The 9,065-nt window shown below is 44.3% G+C and overlaps 1 long non-coding RNA gene across 3 annotated transcripts; it reads left to right on the top strand.

Moving 5' to 3' along the window:
- The first annotated feature begins 4,272 nt into the window (after positions 1–4,272).
- On the top strand, positions 4,273–8,787 carry LOC123086653 (uncharacterized). 3 transcript variants are annotated; one of them, XR_006441029.1, is made up of 3 exons: positions 4,273–5,011; positions 5,270–6,258; positions 6,494–8,787. It is a non-coding gene; the product is annotated as an uncharacterized lncRNA (long non-coding RNA). The 3 variants fall into 3 exon arrangements; XR_006441027.1 differs by having other exon boundaries at positions 5,270–6,613; positions 6,700–8,787; XR_006441028.1 differs by having other exon boundaries at positions 4,274–5,011; positions 5,270–5,504; positions 5,615–8,787.
- The last annotated feature ends 278 nt before the right edge of the window (positions 8,788–9,065 follow it).

Here is a 9,065-nt window from a genome sequence, read left to right as displayed (position 1 = left end):
AAGTTGATCTCTAAGATCGTTCTCTTAGCCGTGTGCGGTGCCCCCTTCCACCATAGGCCTCGATAATATTGTAGTGGTGCTTAGGCGAAGCCCTGCGACAGTTGAACATCAAGATCGTCACCACGCCGTCGTGCTGATGGAACTCTTCCCCGACACTTTGCTGGATCGGAGTCCGGGGATCGTCATCGAGCTAAACGTGTGCTAGAACTTGAAGGTGCCGTAGTTTCGGTGCTTGATCGGTCGGGCCATGAAGACGTACGACTACATCAACCGCGTTGTCATAACGCTTCCGCTGTCGGTCTACGAAGGTATGTAGATCACACTCTCCCCTCTCGTTGCTATGCATCACCATGATCTTGCCTGTGCATAGGAAAATTTTGAAATTACTACGTTCCCCAACATATCAGCCATTTGAGGTAAACTAGCCGCAGCCAGCTTATAGGCGCTTGTTACCGAGAAAACTCCATTACTCTCATAGTGCCATGCAATGCTATCCTTCGCTTCTGTTGCCGGGATGTTTAGTTGGCAAATTTCATCCGCATCGAAGGGGTAGAAAATTTGCCTAATCAAAGTCTCATTCCATTCTTTCCTGTCCGGGTGCATAAGCTGATTGACCCAACGTATCCGTGACCTCTGGATAAAGTTGGCCGTCTTCAGACCCTCTCTCCGTGGGATCCACTGATCCCGTTGAATCTGTATATTTTTCCCGTCCCCTATCCTCCATATTATGCCTTCTTTAAAAGCTCCAAACCAAACTCAATGGCTCTCCACACGGGCGAGGCATGCGAGGTAAAGACAGTGTCCAAGAGGTTTCCATTCGGGTAGTATTTTGACTTTAGAACCCTCGCACAAAGGCTATCCGGATTCTGAATTAGTCTCCATCCTTGTTTGGTTAGGAGTGCTTGGTTGAAGAGGTGCAGATCTCTTAAACCGATACTGCCTGCTCTTTTCGGTTTGATCATCCGTTCCCATGACATCCAGTGTACCTTGCGGTGTCCATCTTCATCCCCCCACCAGAAATCTCGGATCAATCTCTCATACTTTTCACAGAAGCCCTTAGATAACATGAAGACACTCATCACAAAGGTAGGAAGGGCTTGGACCACCGACTTTACATGCGTCTCCTTTGCTGCATACGACATGAATTTTTCCGACCAGTCACTACACCTCTTCCGGAATCTGTCCATAATTGGTTGAAATTGATCATCTTTCATCCTTCCCTCCGGGGTGGGTAAGCCTAGGTACTTACTCTCGAAGGTATCCGTCTTGACGCCCAGGATAGCCTTAATTTGTTCTCTAGAATCCACCGGGCAAACTTCACTGAATAGTAACGAGCACTTGCTAGCACTAAGCAATTGGCCAGTACACTTCTGGAAGGTGAGAAGAACCCTTTTTATTGTTTCTGCTTGCTCTGGTTCAGCCTTGAAAAATATCAGACTATCATCTGCAAAGAAGAGGTTCGATATTCCGGGGCTGTTACGAGCAATTTTGATCGGGGTCAACTTGTTTTCCATCATCTCCTTCCTCAGAAGATGGACTAGTTGTTAGCACACAGAGAATTAAATTAGCAGAAAAGTAATGACACGCGGGGATTCGGTCACCCGTGTGTGAAGCTATTTTTGCTTCTTATTTCATTCTCCATATGCTGAAAACTATGACCTGCATGTTAGTGAGTTGTAGAGAGAACATTGACAAGTAGGTACAATGCTATTTTGGTCGGTTCACCCCGGTCAATGGCCTTTGACCAGATGGTAATGATGTTGAATGGCATTTTTGAGTACATGCTGGAAAAGGATGACATCATTGAGTAGTTGAAACTTTTTAGTGCACTGCTTCGCACACAATTAGCACCTTGTGATCTAGCCTGTTGCACTTGCACAATAGTTTATACTTTATTTTTGGGCAGCCTAGTGCATTTTCGGCAGCCGATCCGTTGAGATTGTATTTATGTACACACCCATCCCATAGCCTTAAAAAAATGTTGCACTGCATAAAACCAAGTCTACATTATGAAATATAGTTTGTGATAGATCTACGTGTATATGTTCAGTGTCATAGATGTCAATGTTTTGTCAGGTTTGAGAAAGTTTGTTTGGCAACTATATAAATGGACCTGCAATGAGACTAAGAGAGAGTATATATCAAGATCAAGAGACTTCCTCCTCGCAAAAAGAAAAATCAAGAGACTTCCAACTTCCCCTTTTCTAGGTTTGCTTAGAAAACATGCAATGCTAGCCGCCTAGCTAAGCCGACCGCAGAAATATGGTAGTAGTGTAGCATTGAAGCTTGCAACGGCTTGGTCAGCTCACTCGGCATCATCGATTTTTACAGACCGAGGGCCACGATTTAGGCCTGCCCGGCGACATCTAGACCTTGTTTTTGAATTTCAAACTCTCGGCCGGCTTGCCGCCGGGCGCTGGTCGACCACTACGCGCGGGTAATCCGTCGTAGGCTTCCCGCGAGTTGGCCTGTGCCACATGCAGACGCCTGATGCACGGGAGTTGCCTTCCAAAAAATGACGCAGGAGCCGCGGCTCCTCAGTTTATATATGTATTCAGTTTATATATGTATTTTTTAGTTGTGGACTACGATTTTGAAAGAAAGACAACGGAACCTAATCCCGATTTAACAATTACCGCCACGACATCAGTGCATCAATCAACCGCCTATGGAGAGCGACGCGTATCGCGACATTTCCAGAACGCGCATCGTCGGGCCAGCAAGGCGATGGAGGCAACTGTTGAGAGGAGAAATGGGTGTGGCCGGGAAGCAACAAACTCCGCCCGGACGGTCGACGTCTGAAGCTGAAGGTCGTGCAACGTCGTACGTACGTACGTAGGTGACGCGCCGCTGCCCGTCGCCATCTCCGGCGTCAGACCCACCGCGCAGACCTCCTTGCGTCCGTCCGCGCGCGTGCTGGACCTCCTTAGTCAGCTTGTCTCTGTCGCTCGCCGGCCGGTCCATGGATACACGCACGCACGAGCGAGCTGCATGCGGCGGCCACGCCACCGTGCCCTGCTCCGAGGAGGCGTCCTCACCTGCGTGTCGCGTCACTGTGATCGCGACGGTGCGCGTGAACCCGGCCGTGGTTTGTCCGTGGCTACGGTTTTCGTCCGGACGCACGGGGTTTGGTCCAGTTAATTTCTAGGCCGCGACTCGATGGAGACAATAGCACGTCCAAGTTTGAACGCTGATGGATGGGCTGCTTGATTGTACCCCTACGGCTTTTCTTTCACAAGTTGCACTGTTTGTTAATCTGGTTTGATCGCCCGGTGGGTCAGACAAACAAACAATCTAGGAGGTCGGACAGGAACCATAGGTTAATTTGCACACAAGCAACCCGTCGTACGTGCTTCGTACGTACGTACTACCCTGCGGAGCTGGTAGCTAGACCTCTCAATAATTCAGCTAACAACCTATAGACCGATGCCAATGCCATCAATCAACTTTAACGTGCACATGTACATGCACGGGCGTAATGATCTCTCGAACTAGTTCCTTCTCCCTGGTCCCCGCCGGCCGGATTGCATTCCGTCTTCATTTCTAGACTACCAGTACAGTGCAGCGATGTGCGTGCGTACGTCCTACCCCTTCCATCTATATAGAGCATACTCCATTTTTCAAGATCACCTTTGACTATTCACAGAATTAATAGTACTACATAAAAGGTATAATGTGAAAATTATATTATTGGAAGCTTCTTTTACATACAAATTTGACGGTATGCTTTGTGTAAGTTGCATGTTATATATTATTGCTCTAACATTTGATCAATGTTAGTCTCGGAAAATGCATTAAGCTCTATATCTCTACTTTTAATGGAGCAGTTGATATCCTCGTATGGTTTATTTTCGTCCCACCACTTTCAACCGTTTTATTTCGCTGGTTTTTTTCCGTCCCCTCTCCCACCCCACCGGTTTAGTTTCGCGTCACCCTCACGTACAACGAAAAAAATCTGAACGGATTAGAACTTTCCATTCTGACGCAAGTTATTGAGGAATGTCTTTATGTGAAATAATCAATCACGATCAATCTCTAAATATCAAATCTAAATTAATCGACCTTACCTTAAATTGCTCAATCACATTAATCTCTGCTCCTGGCAGTCTGTACGTTGTTTCTTTCGTTCGCTTCCACCACCCCCTTCGTTTTTTTTCTTGCAGCAATCTCTACTCCTAATGAACGAGTTGGTTGAATAGTCCCATCACTTTCGTCTGGGTTTTTTTCGTCTCAGCTTCCACCAAACGCCACCTCGCACTGGTTTATTTTCGTCTCACCTCTTGCCACTCCTTCCATTTTTATCTCCGGTTACTAAACCCGCCAACTAATTTTTCTTCCTATCCCACCGATCTTCTCTCATTGTTTCCATTCTGTTCCGGATCTCCTCCCCCCAATCCTTTCCGGTCACTCCCAAGTCAGAATTTTCTTCCAAATCTGACCATACCTATCTTGTTTCCATTCCATTTCCGATCTCCTTCCCTCAATCTTTTCCAATCATTCCCAATTCATTTTTTTCTTCCAAATCCGATCACACCCGATCTAGATCTCGAGGGTTGCCTCCCGTTCATCCCAGCACGTCCCTTGTACCAGCCATGGAAGAGAGGAGGGAGAGAAGATGGGAGCGCAGTGGCCTCTGGGTCGTCTTGGCCCTGGCCGGAAGGCATTGGAAGGAGCCCGGGAATGGGCAGCACGGCGAAGGTCGTGGCCATCGTGGTCGCGGCCGTCGTGCTCGTGGCGTGCGTGTTCCTGGCCATCTGGAAGTACCAACGGCAGGCCAGCACCGTTGCACGCACACGGACACGGTCACTCGAGTCATCCACGTCAATGCCGCAGGCCAACGGCTCCGCGAGCCTTGATCCAGTATCTCTGTCTCCGTGGTCTCCGAGAGCGTCTCCGACTGGGGCAACAACCTGCTGCCGGCGGGGAAGCAAGTCGCCTTCTGGGGCGGTCGGGGCAACAACGGCAGGGACCAACCCCTGTCCGTCTTTGGGATCCCGAAGTACCATTACAAGTATGGCAACTACTCCTTTGCTGCAATCTTGGTTGTAGTATTAAGATCACATTATCAGTGAATTGTAAAGTTGAAATATATCGGCTTGACTGTCTAATGCATTTGATCTAATTAAGGATAGTACGTTCATGGCAGCTCCAGAAATGCATGCATGCAACTTATACCATGATCTTATTGTAAATGTTAGTGTTGGTGTGAGTAGCCAGAAGCAAAGTAACGTCTTTCTGATTGCTCCATGTTACTGTGTCGGTTGTTCAGGGATCTGCAGAAGGCTACCAAAAACTTCACAACGATTCTGGGCCATGGATCATTTGGTCTTGTGTACAAGGCTGTAATGGCTACTGGTGAAGTCATGGCTGAAAAGGTTCTTCCGACACCGCTGCTACTTGGTGCCCGCCGCACCCAAGGCATCGGTTGCCGTCCCTGTTCTCCCGGTGGCCCTCTCGTCATGCGATCACTTGGTCGAGAGTTTGTCACAGCCGCTGAGGAACAGGTCGGTGAACTCTATTTACTTTTTCTGGTCTCACCTTAGCTATTTGATTCCCTTCAATTGTGTGTCGCATATGTGCAGTCTAATTCAGAATTTTTAAATTTACATGTTAGTTGCAGAGTGACTCCCAGGAAAATTACTCAAATTTATCCAATGGGTAATGACAAAGTAAGAATGGCAGGTCCATTGCTAGCCAGCTCCGAATATGGAGACAAATCATGATTCTTTTATCAATAACCATCAACAGAACTCCAAATTCTTGATATTGAAATGAAAAGTGAGCCGACATCTATGCCATGTTAAGCTTTGAGTTCAGCTACTTCCTATGTGTTTTCCAAAGCAAAGCTGGTGTTTATGTTTCTGTTTTTCTGTAACCATTTATCTTTTTAATTGTTCAATCGTCCAAGAATATATTTGTATTACTACCTTTTATCAATACTCCATGTGTTCATTCCAAAGCAAAGTTGTCCAGCCAAGCTACCTGTTTTCTGTTCTTAACATTTTCACTGAATTTTTGTCACTCTTGTCTTGCTGATATGGTATGGTGCTAAATACTTGAGAAATATCTTGCATGATATTCTTCTCTTCCTACGTGCATTTATTTATCAGATTGGAGGAAAGGTAGATTTAATTTCAGTATACTCTATGCCAAGAGACACTCTAATTTTGCTTTCTTACACATGTTACTGCAGGACCATAGCAGACCATTGCAATGCGGCAACCCAAATTTCAATTCAACAGTGTTCTGTGCGCATCAGTAAGTTATTTATCTTGCTTTCACTTTTAAATTTCTTGCTGAATCACTACAAGCATGTGTTCCTGTCTCCTACATGTCTCTAAATTCTAAGATTTGAAATTATGAATATTTTTCTGTAATATATTTCATGGTTTTGTGGCTTATGCCTTGCAAGATTTTTGCCAATGCGGAAGTGCACAATCCTTTTGAACTTATATAATTTATATCCATTATTGAGGTGGAATGTACCTTGCAGCTTATCATCGCAGAGTCGCATTTTGCAGAGTCTTTGACCATAATTGATCTGAAGCTGCATTTTGGCAATTTTGTTTTATAACTTAGTGGCTATTATTATATAAGACTGCTCACTTCTCTCGTAAGTTTGTTAGCTACCATGGTCATCTGTTGCTATAGATAATTATTTGGATGACATTACATGACAAAAAAATTAATTTTATGCAGCTAAGCACATTGAGTCATATATTTTTCCTCTTCAACATAAGAACAGGTATGTACCTTGCCCTTGTCTTCATTTGATAAGAGTGATATGAGGATTGAGGCATAGAACATGATGTCATAAATTGCATGCTGGACCATACTTGAGTTGCTTTACTTGGCCTCGTAATTTTTTTGATCCCTCTAGCTTTGTGGTTTTTTTATATGTGCATTCTTTCTAGACTAGAACACATGAACCAAAAAGCTTTATTTCTCTTGGGATTTTGGTTTCTTGCATACTGTATATATATATTTAGTTGCTTGGATTCAGGAGGAGAAAATAATGGGTGGAGGAAGAAGAGTGATTTTGTGGTACAAAAATGTTGGCAATGTTTCATTAAAATATGTTATCTGATGTGCTTGATTCTTCCATAGTTACATGTTTAACATAGTTAATGTTAATATTGAACCCCCAGAATATATTGCTAACATGATGGAATGAGATGAGATCTCAACGTCCAGACTGCGGTTGATCCATTATGCAACCATGAAAAATATAATAACTCTGAGGACCTTGTATGGACAATATATCTGAATCTCAATTGCACATGTGAAAAAGGATGTGTGAACTGTACCTAACCTCTTATAGGATTTGCGGGAGATTGTTAGCGAGCCACTAGTTGAAGTTCTTCTGCAATCATGCCGAGGATTTGATCTTGGCTGGCATGGATGGGGGTGTTGTTCGGTGGCAGCGGGGTGCGGCAAGGTACAAGAAAAGGAAAAGTGGGAGGGTGGAATATACCGAAATGGGAGTATCCAAAATAGATTCGGTACTAGGAGGCCGGTTACGTGGGGCGGGATAGGAGGATGAACGGAATGGGAACCTTGAAGACTATAATTGGTCGAAGAGCAGCCAATGCTATCTGTTATTTGCTTGCAACAACAAGATGTGTTATAGCTCTTGTCATGCATCATTCTGTATTCATCTTAGTGTCAATTTGACTTGTTTTCTAAATAAATTATAATATAGGCAAGAACTGGTTTGTTTTCGTCTCACCTCCTATCACTGTGGTTGATCCCTTATGCAACCATGAAATATACAATAATTCTGAGGACCTTGTATGGATAATATATTTGAATCTCAATTGCACATGTGAAAAAGGATGTGTGAATTGTACCTAACCTCTGGTAGGATTTGCGGGAGATTGTCAGTGAGCCACTAGCTGAAGTTCTTTTGTACAAGAAAAGGAAAATCTAGGCTGGCGTGGACCGGCTTGTGTACTCCTGGATGGCGATGTCGCCTGGTGGCAACAAGGTGTACTCCTGTATGGGGGTGCCGTCCAGTGGCAGTGGGGTGTGCAACGTACACTAAAAGGAAAAGTGGGAGAGTGGAAAATACCAAAATGGGAGTATCCAAAGAAGATGAGGTACCATGAGGCAGGTTACATAGGGAGGCGGGACGGGAGGACGAACGGAATGGGAACCTTGACGTTTATAATTGGCCAAAGAGCAACCAGTGCTAACATTTATTTTCTTGCAAGAACAAGTTGTGTTTATAGAACTGTTTCCATGGTGCCCATGTCAAGTGTTGCAGTGGATTAAAAAGTTTACCGTATGAATCTTTTTTTGTTGTTGTATGGAGTATAACCATAAATTTGTGTGCTCTATAGTGGTGGAGTAAATGAGCCAGGATTAAGTTCAAAAGGTTGTCTTAGCCCCTACAAAGGCTAAGACTTCTCTTTAATATTTAAGCTTCTAGGATATACTATAGCCACCGAATGTTACGCTGAGCAAAATTAAGTTTTGAGTTGTGAGAGAGGGAAATGGAGAGGGAGATGTGTGTGTGTGTGTGTGTGTGAGAGAGAGAGAGAGAGAGAGAAGCGTTGGAAAAAGGGGAGGGAGAGAGATGGAAGGTGGTAGATAGAGTGGGGGAGCGAGGGACATATGTAGGGTGTGAAAGAGGAAAACTGGCATATTACAATCAGATAGAGAGGGGAGATAGAGAGAGCTTTAGTGTGAAATTTAGGCACAAGTGCATCGTTTCGTGTCAGAAATTAAAAGTGTGTGTTGATGGAGGGTGGGGGGATTCGGAGCCAGATATGTCACTAATTGAGGTGGGGTGGTGAACATGGACTGGGGTTGCGGAGATAGTTGGTTGGGAATGAAAAAGATGTTGAGTGATTTATTTATAAAAAAAGTAGACTATAGAAGTGCATTAGAAATCTGTAGGTATATGTTTACTCGATTAAATTTTATATATATACTTGCTGAAATATCGTGCAAATGAAGCTAGAGACAATATTTCTGATATTTAATGGGAATATCCTAAACACATCAATTAGATCTTGGTTTGTAACATATGCTTATTTATACTATTGATGTCAATGTATACA

This window comes from Triticum aestivum, chromosome 4A (assembly GCF_018294505.1).
Source record: "Triticum aestivum cultivar Chinese Spring chromosome 4A, IWGSC CS RefSeq v2.1, whole genome shotgun sequence".
Classification (NCBI taxonomy): Eukaryota; Viridiplantae; Streptophyta; class Magnoliopsida; order Poales; family Poaceae; genus Triticum; species Triticum aestivum.
This window is presented reverse-complemented; position numbering and strand designations above follow the sequence as displayed.